Here is a 13,846-nt window from a genome sequence, read left to right as displayed (position 1 = left end):
CCCGGTGGGGGTAACCCTGAGATCTCTTGTCTTTAAATTTAATGCCTTTTTAAGTCCTTGGTGCGTACTAATTCTTGATAAACAAAGTTGAACCAGTTGGTGAGTTTTTATGTGACTGTTATATTATCACGAAGGCTTATTCAGGATTAATACACAATGACACAGTAAACCAGGGAATCTGCTCTCACCCTTGGCTACATGGTGGTCTCTACTTGTCCCGGGCATGCCCAGTGCTGGAGGCGGGTCTGCCGAGAAAGGGCTGGAGGAGGTGAGCAGATCACACAGTCGATAAGGTCCAAAGAGTATAACTGTCAATTTATTTGTTTTTAGTCCAGGGAGTAACACAATGTCGTAACAGCTGCAATCCTGCCGGATTCGATCTTCGCTTCTTCTGAAGGACTGAGATGGAAATCTCTGAGAATATCAACAAAGTCCTATTTTCCGAGGCTCGCCACTGTCCCTCACGCTGGTGCCAAATCGATGGGTCACAGGCTAAGATGATAAAGACTTATTAACCATAAATAAGAATGAGAGGAAGAACATGTGAGTGTATTTCCAAAGTTATAATGCTGTGTGATCACTCAAATTTTTAGATAGGTTTTTTTTAAGTTTATTTATTTATTTTGAGAGAGAGAGAGAGCATGTGCACGCATGAGCGGTGGATGGACAGAGACAGGAGAGAGAATCCCAAGTAGACTCCATGCTGCTGTTGCTGAGCCCAACGCAGGGCTCAATCTCAGGCACCATGGGATCACGACCTGAGCCAAAATCAAGAGGCAGACATTTAACCGACTGAGACACCCAGGTGCCCCAGATAAGTTTGTAAATAACGTAAAATTAGAAGAAGTCACCAAATGCTAACAAAATGATCAACTTTTTAAAATATTAAGCTATGTATTTTAAAGTGTGCTTGAAGGTCTTAAGAGCAGAAAAGTCTGTATTTTGAAAAAGAAGGGCCTCTCCTTTGGTGATGTGTGTTTGCTTGGAGTTCATGCCCTACAAGCATCTGATAATAAGGAGACTAGGTTGTCTCCGCTGGGTAGGAAGTTTCTTCAAACGAAACCAGAACGTTGCCCATGAAATATACTGGCTGTTGAATAAAACATTCCCTGGCTTCCATTCCTGCGTACGGACATTGAATCTCCTGAACTATTTCCCACTAGGTAGTTTTAAAGAATTATTCTACATATGCCTGTATCCTCAGAAAGACTAAACACAGAGCAAGTGCTTCACTTCAAAGGCTATACAGATCCAGTCCTTTTAACCAACTTCAGATCACAACTTCACTGTCACTGGTTTTCAGATGAGAAAACTGAGGTTCCAAATGGCTCGCTCGTCTGGGATCACGCAGGGCAGAGCAGCTGAGGCAGGATCTCGGTCTGGGACTGGGGGGTCCAAGGCACCCTGAGCTGTCATGCTGAGGGCACACCGCCCAAGTGTGAGTGTCAAGCCTGGCACCCAGTCACACAGCATGAGGCCGCAGGTGAGGTGTCTTGTCCTGTTCAGGCAAGCGGAGTTCTGAAGAGCTCAGAGGCCGCTCAGTCCCATAGCATGATGTTCGCCCAGCACTTTGCCCATGTTCCTCACTTGCAGCTCACTGTCTTCCCCAGCAGCCTCTGCTTTTGCCCAGAAGAAAGTCAAGGCAGGTAGAAAAGATCTGCCAATATTGCTGGCCTGGTGCACGTTAGAGCCAGCGGCCATAGCCTGAGGAAGGCGGTCCTTTTCTAGAGACCGCTCACCTCCCAGGGTGACCCAATGGTTTTCCATCAATATTTCACTTGCAGGAGAAGTGGGGTGGCCCCGGAGCCCCAACACAACAGCGAAAACCAGCGGGGCTCAGGATGTGTACGGGGGAAGAGCCAGCAGTTACTCTCCCGCAATTACACTGCTGCCTCTTTTCCCCATGTCGGGAAAAATGAGGCCATTTAGAAAGTCACTTGAATAAACTGATGCACCCAATGGGCTGGAACCGCAAAACAGATCGCAAGTTGGTGTAAGTCTTCCCCAGAGGGAAAGGCAGAAGAAATATGTTGGACACAGTACTATCATGGTTAGGTCTGTGAAGGAAACTCTCTTCTAGAACAGGGAACAAGAAAACCAGAGCCGGCCTCATTCTTTACATTTCCCATTTGCTAGCACCGCACATGGCAGAGCCCATCGATTCAACTTTTGGATGCCTGGAGCCCAGCCAAGAAACGCACGGCTTCCATATGCTCGGCGAAGTGCGGAACAGCGACGCCGCAGAGCTGCTGCCGGGCATGGGGGTAAATCACGGCAGATTTCTTTGCAGACCCAATTTCTCCAATTTATTACTTGATTTTGAGAAATCTCCTCCCGGTGCTCGCCTCCTGATCCTGGTCTTGCAGGAGCCGCCGGGGCTCACTGCCCACCCTGAATAATTGTTTTTCTTGGTTCGCTTAGCCCTCACCTGGCCAGATTTCCACCCATCATATCTCTCACACTCAGGCTGTCAAAACAGGAAGCCAGACATCTCAGTCACGATCCTCCCTGGCCTGCGCCCCTCCCTGTCCGTGGTCAGAGCCAAGGAGACGCGATGGTGGAGAGGAGAGTCTCACAGGACTGTGGGCAGCGGGCAGAGACAGGATGTGGTCTTGTGTCTCTCCCCTCACTGCCACTCCCGTCTCCCCATCCCTGCACACATCCAAGTACACACACACACACACACACACACACACACACACACATGCAAACACACATGTATACACACGCACTCACATGTGCACATATTTCATATACCATATGCCAATGTATACGTACATGCCTATATGTGAATACATGTGCACCCACGTGCAGATGTGTGCATGCATTTCACACACCACACATCCATGCATGTATACATGTGCACACATATATGTCCATGCAGTCACATGCACACACAATTCACACACATGCATACATGCACACATCCCCATGTGTGCACACATACATGCATGCTCACAGGTGCACATGCACATATGTATACACACTTGCACACGCACCACACACTCATGCATATATATACACATGCACATGTGTACACATGCACCCATGTGTGTATGCAATTCACACACCACAGACACATGTGTACATACACACATGCACATGTGTACACACCTGTATATACATGCACCCACATGTGTACACAGGTCACACACCACACACATGCATATATATACACACATGCCCATGTGTACACACATGCACATCTGTATACACACTTGCACACAGACCACACACTCTTTTGCTGCTTCCTATCCTAACTCAGACGTGACAAGTCTACATGTTGCTCTAACCGGAGACTGGCCCCATGTCAGGCCCCTGGCTAACCAGCTCTGTCCAGGTGGGCCCTACAGAAGTGTCCCTGGACAAGAAAAGTTCAGGACCCCTTGCCCAGTGAGCGTCAGGCTTGACTAGGCCTTCCCCCAGCCTACTTGATTTGTCCCCCATGGAGGTTAGAACGTGTTGAATAAATGAATCGATCTAGCTGCACACACTTCGGCCAGTCATTTAACCTCTCCCTCTGCCAACAAGGGAGAGACTCCCACCCAGCAGGGCTGCCTCGTGGATGACAGGTGCACCGTCCACAGCATTCGCTAACAGTTGTGTCTGCGGCTGGACTCACGGCTGCCTATCGTCGCCTTGCTATTGACAAGCTCCTTATTGACAACACAGCGCCCGATGCTACAAGAAACAAAAGAAGTGAAGGTGTGGGGTCACAGCACCTTCCCACAAGGAGGGTTTAGCCATTGTAATGATGTCAAAGTGTGTGCGGCAAGCAGACAATAGTAGGCCCAGCTCCCCCTCTGCCATACACGCTCCTCCCCAAGTGCGTGCGCCCTTCTCCAGGCCCGGGGAGGCTGCCTGCCTCTCCCTCCCCCACCCACGACTGCTCAGACTCGCCCTTCAGGGACTCCGTCCTTCAAGGCTGCAATCACCAGAGGGTGTGGACTGAAGAAAGGGGAAAAAGTCATGAGCAAAAGGAACTAATTCAAGAGACCCCACCCGGCCAAACCCTCTGCAAAAATTCTAAGCAGGAACAAGTCCAGATTTCGTGGGGTCTGAATCTTACACCATTTTGTGGTGGGGGGAGGGATGCTCTTTAAGAAAAAAAAACACTGAAGGCTAAATATAAAATTAGGGATGACTATGCATATTTATGTATACTGAGAAGGGAAATAACAACAAATTACCAGAACTGGGGATGCCATTTTGCTGAGACATCTTGAGCCAGTGGGCCCTTTCTGCCCACACTGAGAAGCTTCCGAATGCGAACTGGCTTCCCCCCACCCCAGTATCTGCCAGCACTCATGGGGCCCTCACTGTTTTCTCTCACTTCGATGTCCTTCCTACCTACATGTGTAAGAACTATGTCGTGAACAGTTGGGATTATTTGATGATGTCCGTCCACCTCCTGGCTTGTGGGGAAAATGAAGTTCAATTCCACCTGACCCATTTGTTATTAAATGACCCAGATCATATAAATAATCCCACAGAGCCTTTCTGAATTCTAGAAAAAGCATCTGAAATAATTGCTGGATTAGTATTTAATATTTATTCCAATTAGCATATCGGTTCTCACTAGCTCATGCTTGCTGTGCAGAGGGATCCTTTGAGTATACGATGCTGGCCACCTCTTCCACATTCTAGCACCTTCCTCCCCCGCAGCCTATAATCCACCCTTCCTGCAAGGACCACTCCCCTCTCCTCAAGCTCTCCATCCACCTGTGCCTGCACTTAAGAACTGCAGAGCTCCATGTGGATGACTGTAGGCTTGTCGATAACTGTGACTGTGGAGGGTTCCAGAAATCTATGCCATAGACCTCATTCCATTTCCCCAAAACTACAGCATGATGGGTAAAACACCTCACTCATCCCTGAAGCTTTACTACCCGCATCCACTTGGACACTCACCTGTAGCCACCTCTGTGCAGCAGTCATTGATGCACCTGTCTTCAAAGCCACCTGTGATGATCACCAGGTCACCACCGCTGGGGCTGGCGGGGGCATACTTATCCCACCGCCTGGTGGTGATCTTCATCACTGTTACTCATAAGCATCATCCCTCCTGCCTCACCAGGCTGCCAGCTGCCCAAAGTCAAGTTCCCTGTGTGTCTGTCTCACTCACAGCCAGATCTCTGAAGGGAACACAAGTGATAAAGGACCAAACACACTTTCCATACAGAAAGGCTCAGTGCACTTCCTATTGAAAGCAACAATATTCTGAATATGGTTGATGAAAAAGATGTTAAGAGTGACACTGGACACCTGGAGATGTTTCCGTGCCCGAGGACATGTCGTTTACCATTTTGGTGCCTAGGTCGCCTCGGCAGAAAAATGAGGGTTATAATGGCACCTGTCCCCTGGGCTCCTCAAGAGCTCAAATGGGGGACATGAGTTTAAACTGGCACATTGTAGACACTCAATAAGCTGATTAGTCTGGCCTGGAGGGAAGAAACACTCTCTTTCCGTCTGGCCCATCTTACCCGTGGCAATGGAGTTAAATTTGCCTCGGGGAGGAAGGCCTGATAGGAAGTGAGCTTTCTGGAAGGGGCGGTTCCCACGCAGCCTGGGCACTCAGCCTCCTTCTCAGGGCTGTGGGAGCCACGCAGGGCCCCTCCTCACACGCATCCCCGGCGGCTGCCCACGGCGGCCACTCCAGATCTGTCTAAATAAGAATCACCTCCTACATCCCTCCCTGCCTCTCGTCCCTCATCTGTCTTTCCATAGCAGCCAAGCCCAAATCTCCAGGGAGCTGCTACTCCACGGTGGCCCTTTCCCTGAAGACACTCAGAAGTTCCAATCATGTTTGAGCCTCCTGATGCTCAAATCTGTGAATTGATGAACAAGCTTGTCCGTGAGGCGGTGACCTGTGTCTAGGCTTCGCGTATGTCGTCTCTCATCAGAACTGCCTAGTGGGCCGCCCACTTTGTTTCTGCAGACTGTGAGGCATCCAGCCTGATGGTGTCTATTTTTAAGGGTAAAATAGGATGTTCTTGGCCTTTAAGGCCCAGGGAAAATAACTCACTCATCTTAACCCTGTGCGGCAACAGCCCACTGTGGCTTTCCTCAGCCTGACACTGATGTACAGCCCACGAAAAGCAGCGTGTATTATAACCCCATCTCGTGCCACAGCCCCATGGCCTGTGGCCTTCCAGCCCCAGCGCACGGCCTCCCTCCCACCTGCCCTTTCTATATGCACCAGTTATTTTTTAAAACTCTTAGCTAGTAGAGGGGCGCCTGGGTGGCTCTGTCGGTTAAGCGTCCCACTTTGACTCAGATCATGATCTCGCCATTCGTGGGTTCAAGCCCCATATTGGGCTCTGTGCTGACAGCTCAGAGCCTGGAGTCTGCTTCAGATTCTGCGTCTACCTCTTTCTCTGCTCCTCCCCTGCTTGTGCTCTCTCTCTCTCAAAAATAAATAAACATTTAAAAAAATTTTAATGAAAAAACAGTAAAAGCTTTAACTAGTGGATTTTGGTGGAAAAAAAATACTAAAGTAGAGCTGAAGTTCCACATGCAAAGCCTTACAGCTGAGAATAACTATGATGTGCCATTGTGTTAGTCCATCAGTTTAAGGCCTCCCATTTTCTCTAGGGATTTAGAACCCTGCCTTAATAATTCTATAAGAAGAGGGATGCATTTGGAGCAAGCAAAGGGCATCTTTGGTATTCAGCATTTTGATAGTCACATGCCTGTCATTGATTTCTGCATAAATCAAAATAATAATGATGCCAACTGGCACATGAAAATGGGACAAAGCCACAGTGACCACATCTCACAGCTCCAGATGGTTTTCGGATCCTCTGTGTCTCTGGTGGCTTAAAACCTGCTACGTCAACATGTTTCAAACTGAGGAGCATGTATCAGTCTTGGGGGTGAGAAGACTGGTCTGAAAATACTTTCTTATTTTGTATCTTCATTCTGAAAAACCTAGAATAATGTATTGTCTGGATGACATGATGTACATACGTGTTCTGAGGTCCTGCGGTGCCATTTCAGAGATTAAATCCATCTCTTGTTTGCAAGCCCCTAACCCTGGTTAGCCTTTAACGTGCCTGTGTACACCTCAGGCTGCCTTCAAGCTGCAAAGTCCTCATGTCAAAACCCCATCATCTTCCAGCCGAACTCATGTTGAGTCCTCTTTTTTTTTAAAACCAGTTTGTAAAGTAAAATTTCCGTTTGGAGATGACTGTTTACAATCAAGAAGCATTTTTCAAATGCCAAAAGTTCAGCCTCTCAAATTATTTAATCGATTTCATTGGATGCCATGAAACCCTCAGTATGGGGAAGTGATGTACAAGATCTCAGAGAGGGAACAGGGGATGGTGGCTAGGACTGTGAACCCCAGCACTACCATGGCTGGATTCAAATCCTCACTCTGCCCCATCTTAGCTGTGGGATCTTGGGTAAGTTACTTAACCTTTCTTTGCCTCAGTTTTCTAGACTGTGACTGTGTAATGTACCTGTGGCAAACGTTACTCCCAGCAAGGTTTCTAGTTCTCTTCTACGTGTCCCCTTGAAGTCGGGTGCGGCCATCAGAAATGCTTTGGCCAATGGAGTATCAATGGAAGTGATGTGGGTGACCTTGGGGAACAAAAATGAAGAGCTATGTGCAAAGTTCTCCCAAGTGTCCCCCCCTAAAGACATCACGATGGAAACCCAAGTTGACTTGGAGGTGACATCAGAGGCAAACTAAATAATTTGATGTACGCAAGAAATCGACATTTGCTGAGTTAAGCCATGGAGATTTGGCACTGCTTGTAGCCACAGCGGCAGCTAGCCTGTTCTGGCTGACCCACTTCGTCAGCAGATGCTACGACACACATGCACCAGTGTGCATAACCACCGAACTCTCCTAGCACATAAAAGCTACACAAACACTGGCTAAATGGACTCCATGGCATTTGTTCCAATGTGAATATTTTCCACATAATCATGCCTTATAATTGAAGGCATTTTCTACTTTAACCAGAACCAGTGTCTCTTTCTTAATGGTTACCATTTTGGATCCAATGAGACAAACTTTTATTATGATTACAATTTTAGGGGCGAGGAAAGAACAGGAGCCACAGTGTTAATATGTTAAGTACTGCGTTCCACCTCATGGTACAAAGGTTTTGTAATCGTTTGAGCAGAGGACAGTGAGGGAGAGTAAAACACAAAGGTCACACATGAGGAATTTACATTGTGACCACATTTATGTCTGGAGTGGCTGTGTTATCTAGATTTCATCTTTTCAAAAATTTTTTAACATTTATTTATTTCTGAGAGACCGAGAGACACAAAGCAAAAGCAGAGGAGGGGCAGAGAGAGAGGGAGACACAGAATCCGAAGCAGCTCCAGGCTCTGAGCTGTCAGCACAGAGCCCAATGCAGAGCTCAAACTCATGAGCTGTGAGATCATGACCTGAGCCAAAGTTGGATGCTTAACTGACTGAGCCACCCAGGTGCCCCTGGATTTCATCTTTGTATATACTTACCGCTGGTAGTTCACTAGTAGTGACTATAACAGTAAAAATGCAAGAAAGGACTTTTGGTAAAAAAAAATTTTTTTTAATTATTCCGTATTATTTTGGGGTATAGTCCTACATTAATTCACCTATGAGAATAAAAGACTGTCCATGAAAAGCAAACACATTGAGTATTTTTCCAGCAAAACATCAGCATCAGCTATCACAATAAATTCATGCCAACCTCAATTTTCTTTTCATAATTTTTTCTGCCTTGAATTTGCAAATTTGTTTTAGCTTTATGGCTGTATTAGAACTTGGAGTATCAGATTTCCATTGGTTTTGCATGTGTGCGTACTAAATAATGGAACAATGAACACAAAGAAGCCAAAACAGGCGGCCTTTTAGAAGAGGTTTTTTACATATTGAGAAACGTTGGCTCAAACCATCCAGGTGTCTCAGTTTGGCGGACAACACTCTGCAAATATTCTCTGTAAATGACGGCCTCCCAGATGTGCAAACCAGGAGAAGACCCGGATGGGACAGCCAGCGTGCAGGCTGGAAGCTATGTCTGCGTCCTCCAGTCCCCGTGTCAGCCTGACTCAGAGTCCCTGGGTTTCTTCTCCGCCAGCCATAGCGGGCAGAGACTTGCAGCCGAGCGGGGAGAGGAGACAGCAAGCCCGGCAGTGGTTGTACGCAGCAAGCTGTCAGCTTCAAGGACAGAGCCGGTGCAGCATCAGCAATCTCACAGCTGTCCCCGCAGTGGTGGGGACCCTTGTGGGCGCAGACAGCCTCCATCTGCTGCTGCTGCCGCCCCGGACCCCCTGGGCTTGTTCTCACACCCCTCCCGAGGCCCCACTCCTGCCTCCCACTCCTGCTGGGGCTGCTGGTGCCCCCTGGGGCTGGTGCTGCCATTGTCACGACCCCCAGAACATCTGGCCCCACACCCACATCATCTGCGTCGCCTCTCTCGTCACCGACACCAGCATCTCCCCTGGCCGGGCCACACTGTACATGTGGCCTGGCTGCTTTGACAACGAAAAGCAAGGAAATTCATGTTCTTTCTGCGTCTATGTTGACATTTGGACCTCGACTGAGTTCCTTAATTAATTAATTAATGATTTGGAAACCCCGATGAGGAATCAAGGCGTCTTGGCTTCTTGCGAGGATGTATCGTCCAATGTGAAGAGCTAAAAGTCACTCGGATTTGATTACCTGACTCTCTGAACCAACATACGAGTTAAAACAACACCCTTAACCCAACAAATTTTAGGCATCGCCTTGTCTTCTCCCAGGCTTGGTGGGGTTTGCCACTGTGGAGCCGGGGTTCAAGTGTGTATTCTTCTTTCTCTTCCCTAGCGTCACAGAAAAGAGAATGGCTGAGTCACTTTTCTAATGCCACACAGCTCATAAGCAGCCAGCCGTGGCAGAAGCCAGATCTGCTAAGCTAGGGGAGCCCTCTTCCTGACTTGCAGAAAATGTAATATTCCATCTCATTTTGTTTCCCTCCCCAGCTAGCGGCTCTCAAACACAGCCCCCTCCATGACGAATAGGTCATCATGTGTGGCCCCAGATTTTGGTCATTGATACACCCACGCACACCCGCTGCTTAGCCGACGGTCAGCTGAGTGCGGAACTGAGCCATGTGGGGTCCTGGAAAACAAGGCTACAATTCAGGGTACGCAGTCAAGGCCTGAACTAAGAAAACTAGAGGGTTCATTGGAGCTTCCAAGAATGGGGTGAGGGTGTTGTTGAAGGCTGAACCGTGTCCCGCAAAAGTCACATTGAAGTCTTAAGCTGCAGCAGCTATGAACGTGACCTTATTTAGAAACAGCCTTTGCAGATGCAGCCAAGTTAAGGTCATTGGGGTGGGTCCTAATCCCAAATGACTGATGTCCACCCAACAAGAAGAAAAGAGGCACAGAGGAAACCACATGAGGATACACAGGGAGAAGCCAGGTGAGGACAGAGGCCAACACTGGGGTGATGCGTCTACAAGCCAAGGAACACTAAAGAGTCCAGCAACACCCAGAATCTGGAAGAAGTGAGGAGGGGTCCTCCCCAACAGGTTTCAGGGAACGCACAGCCCTGCCGGCCCCTTGATGTTGGCTTTGGCCCCAGAGGGGTGGGAGAAAGCACTTCCGCTATCATAGGCCACGCCCTGTAAACTTCCCCAGGCAGCACCGGGCCACCAATGCAGGTCATCAACAGTTTTACTCAAGCAACGCAATCCTCACTTGTCTAGTGGTGATGTTAGATGTTTAAGCTCTTCAAGGCACTGCCAGAAATTTCTGGAATTTGAAAGTCTCCTGCAAACACAGGGGGACAGAGAGCAGCTGCCCAGACCTCTCCTTCCCTTCAGCTGCCTGCATTCCTTCTCATCGCTATTTACACCCTCACCAGACCCGCCCGCCAGCTCTGTCTCCTCCAGGAAACAAAGGCTCCGCAATCTCCCTGCGGATACCAGACAAAGGCAGGAGCCGGTGACTGCTGATTGTGGCCTGTGCCTGCTGCCTCTTTACACCACAACTACACACGGGTCACACATTCATTCAGCAGGTCATTTACAAGCACCTTCCATGTGGAGAGAACCTAGATACTGCAGCGAACAACATGGCAGGAGCCTCTCCCGGAGACAGACAGAGAGCTCAGAGGACAGAGAGATGACAGAGATTGACAGATGGTGATGACAAAGAAGATGGACAGACAGATAGCAACAGGTGGAGATGCACACGAGAAAAAGAACAGCTAGTGACGAGCGCTGGGCAAGACAAAAATAAACGGAGCGATGTGATTGGGCAGCTGTGTGGTTATTTTATTTTGACTGGTCAGGAAAGTCACTGAGGGTTGATTCTTGAGCTGAGGTCTGGAAGCACCAGTGGCATTAGCCACATGCAGGATGGAGACAGCGTTCCGGGCAGAGGGCATGGCTTGTGCAGAGGCGGGAAGGTGTGAGCAGGTGAGAGCAGGGGTGGAATGTAGGGGGTACAGTCTCTCCAACCACATCTCAGCTCCCACAGGTCTACGGGATTGGGCTTTCTCTTAATTTTTTTAATGTTTTATTTATTTCTGAGAGAGAGAGAAAGAGAGAGAGAACATGAGCAGGGGAGTGTCAGAGAGAGAGATACAGAATCTGAAGCAGGCTCCAGGCTCTGAGCTGTCAGCACAGAGCCCGATGCGGGGCTTGAACCCATGAACCATGAGATCATGACCTGAGCCGAAGTTGGACGGGCAACTGACTGAGCCACCCAGGTGCCCCTTGGGCTTTCTTTTAAATACTCTGTGAAGCATACAGAAGTTTTCAGCAGGAGACTCACAAACAGCTATGGGGACAGAAGTCCCAGCATGGTGGCCTGAGATCAGGACCCCACAAGCTCTGTGCCAGGTTCGATCATCTTTACAAGAATAATAAAATTACCAGCATCATAAAGTGACTGTGGGATTAAGCAAATTAATTCATGCAAAGTACCAAGCACGTGATAAGTACTCAACAGACCATGAGCGGCCATCACCAGTCTTATTATCAGAGACTGACCGTCTGCCCCGAGACCGGGGCCACAGCGGGCCGCCGGACGCTGACTCCTGCACCTGAGCTCTGCCCAAACGGGTTTTCAAGTGCAGGAGCACAAAATCACAAAAGCTTTTAAAAATCAGCATCAAATCAAAGAGAACTTGGGAGCCACCGCCGGAGAGGCGCCCTGTTGTGAGCAGGGGTGAAGGGGAAGATATAACAATAGCTTTAGGAAATTGAGCAAGTGGGAAGGGACGAGGAGGGAAGAAGACCGAATGGGGAACAGAAATCTACACGGACAAAACAGAAGCAGGAAGTTCATTAAACCTCCCACTAAAGATCAAAACGTAAAGGAATGCTCCCTGAAAGGGCTTTTGACACCAACCTATCCTGAAGCACCCTGTTCTAAATCAGTGCTGGGCCAGTCTGTCCTAGAGGGAAGGCTCATCTTGCTGAGCGGGGGGCCTGATGATGTGACCATGCACATGGCGGGGGGCAAGAGGGGGGTCCCGCAAGAACAGTGATTACCTAGAAATGAAGCGCTATTGTGTGTTGGCCTTTAAGCTCTGGTTTAAATGTTGGGCATCATTAGAAGTCACCTGGCCTCAGTCCCAGATGCTTGTGAGCTCACAGGCACCCAGCCCCTCTGATCTACACAGTAAGTTGCTAACTGGGGAGAGATGTGCTCCAAGTTGTAAACCAAAACCTATAAAATGCCAACAAACGCCAGGCTGGGCTTCAGCAGATGCTGACCCTCTGGCTTTAGGGGATTCCGGACATGTTCCCTGTGAACAGACTTTTATGGCCCCTAAACGTGAATGCCGTCCATGAGCAAGTGGTGGGATCGGTGACAATGTGCTGGCTCTGTGGGGCACCCACGATGCCCAGTTCGGAGTCTCTGGGACCCCAGAACAGCAGAGGACCTGTGGTGTGTCCAGGCCCCAGTTACAGAAGTGAAGGTGTCCTGGGGACGGGGGGGTACAGATAGCCAGGACCCTGATCCCAGGCTGCCCTCTCCCCAGGCGGGCCCCCCTCCCTCCCACTTTGTATACATTGCCGGGGCCCAGAGCTCTGTGGCCGTCTCAGCTGCATCTTGTCTCCACACTGACCTTACCCGTGAGCAAGGAGCCCCCATGGACCCTCTGACTCAAGTTGCCTCGATTGGTGCCCTCCACCCCCCTCTCCCTCCACACCTACCCTCCTCAGACCTCCTGGACCCCTTCCTCCCTTCCCTCAGGGGGGAGCCCCACATCTCTGCCTTCTGTGGTGAACCCTGTATCCCTGCCCCGCAGCCAGCCCCCCTCTCTCTCTGCAGTGAGCCCCACATCCCTGCCTCTGCGGAGTCCTGAGCCCCACATCCCTGCCCCTGTGGGGTCCTGAGCCCTCATCCTTACCTCTTCAGGGTCCTGAGCCCTCATCCCTGGCCTCTATGGGGTCCTGAGCCCTCATCCCTCACTTCTGTGGGGTCCTGAGCCCTCATCCTTGCCTCTTCAGGGTCCTGAGCCCTCATCCCTTGCCTCTGCGGGGTCCTAAGCCTGCATTTCTGCCTCTGTGGGGTCCTGAGCCCTCATCCCTGCCTCTGCAGGGTCCTGAGCCCCTCGGTCCCTGGCTGCACCCTCTTTCCATGAGACCCTTCCCTCAGTAACCACCACTGACCTTCTAATCTCCAAATCCAGCATCTTTTCTCAATTCTTTCCCCTGCACCTCTCCATACCTCCTAGCAGTGGGCTTCTCCTTGAGACGACTCAGGTGAGCCTGGGGCAAAACTGATGCCTTGCCCCCTCTCCCCCCCCCGCCTCTGCACTGCTGGCCCCACACCCACTTCCAGAGACATCTCCAGGAGAAGGGTGGGTGGGGTGGGGTTGAGGAGGGAGGATGAGGAGAGA

The 13,846-nt window shown here is 49.7% G+C and overlaps 1 long non-coding RNA gene across 1 annotated transcript in view; it reads right to left on the bottom strand.

Moving 5' to 3' along the window:
- Window positions 1-328: 328 nt before the first annotated feature.
- The window catches only part of LOC144224193 (uncharacterized), a 29,628-nt gene continuing 16,110 nt past the window's right edge, over window positions 329-13,846 (bottom strand). Inside the window, exon 3 of the long non-coding RNA XR_013332978.1 lies at window positions 329-492. This is a non-coding gene — a long non-coding RNA (uncharacterized LOC144224193). The remainder of the gene's footprint in view (window positions 493-13,846) is intronic.

The sequence above is a fragment of the Crocuta crocuta genome, unplaced genomic scaffold (genome assembly GCF_008692635.1).
Source record: "Crocuta crocuta isolate KB4526 unplaced genomic scaffold, BGI_CrCroc_1.0 scaffold11, whole genome shotgun sequence".
Lineage (NCBI taxonomy): Eukaryota > Metazoa > Chordata > Mammalia > Carnivora > Hyaenidae > Crocuta > Crocuta crocuta.
This window is presented reverse-complemented; position numbering and strand designations above follow the sequence as displayed.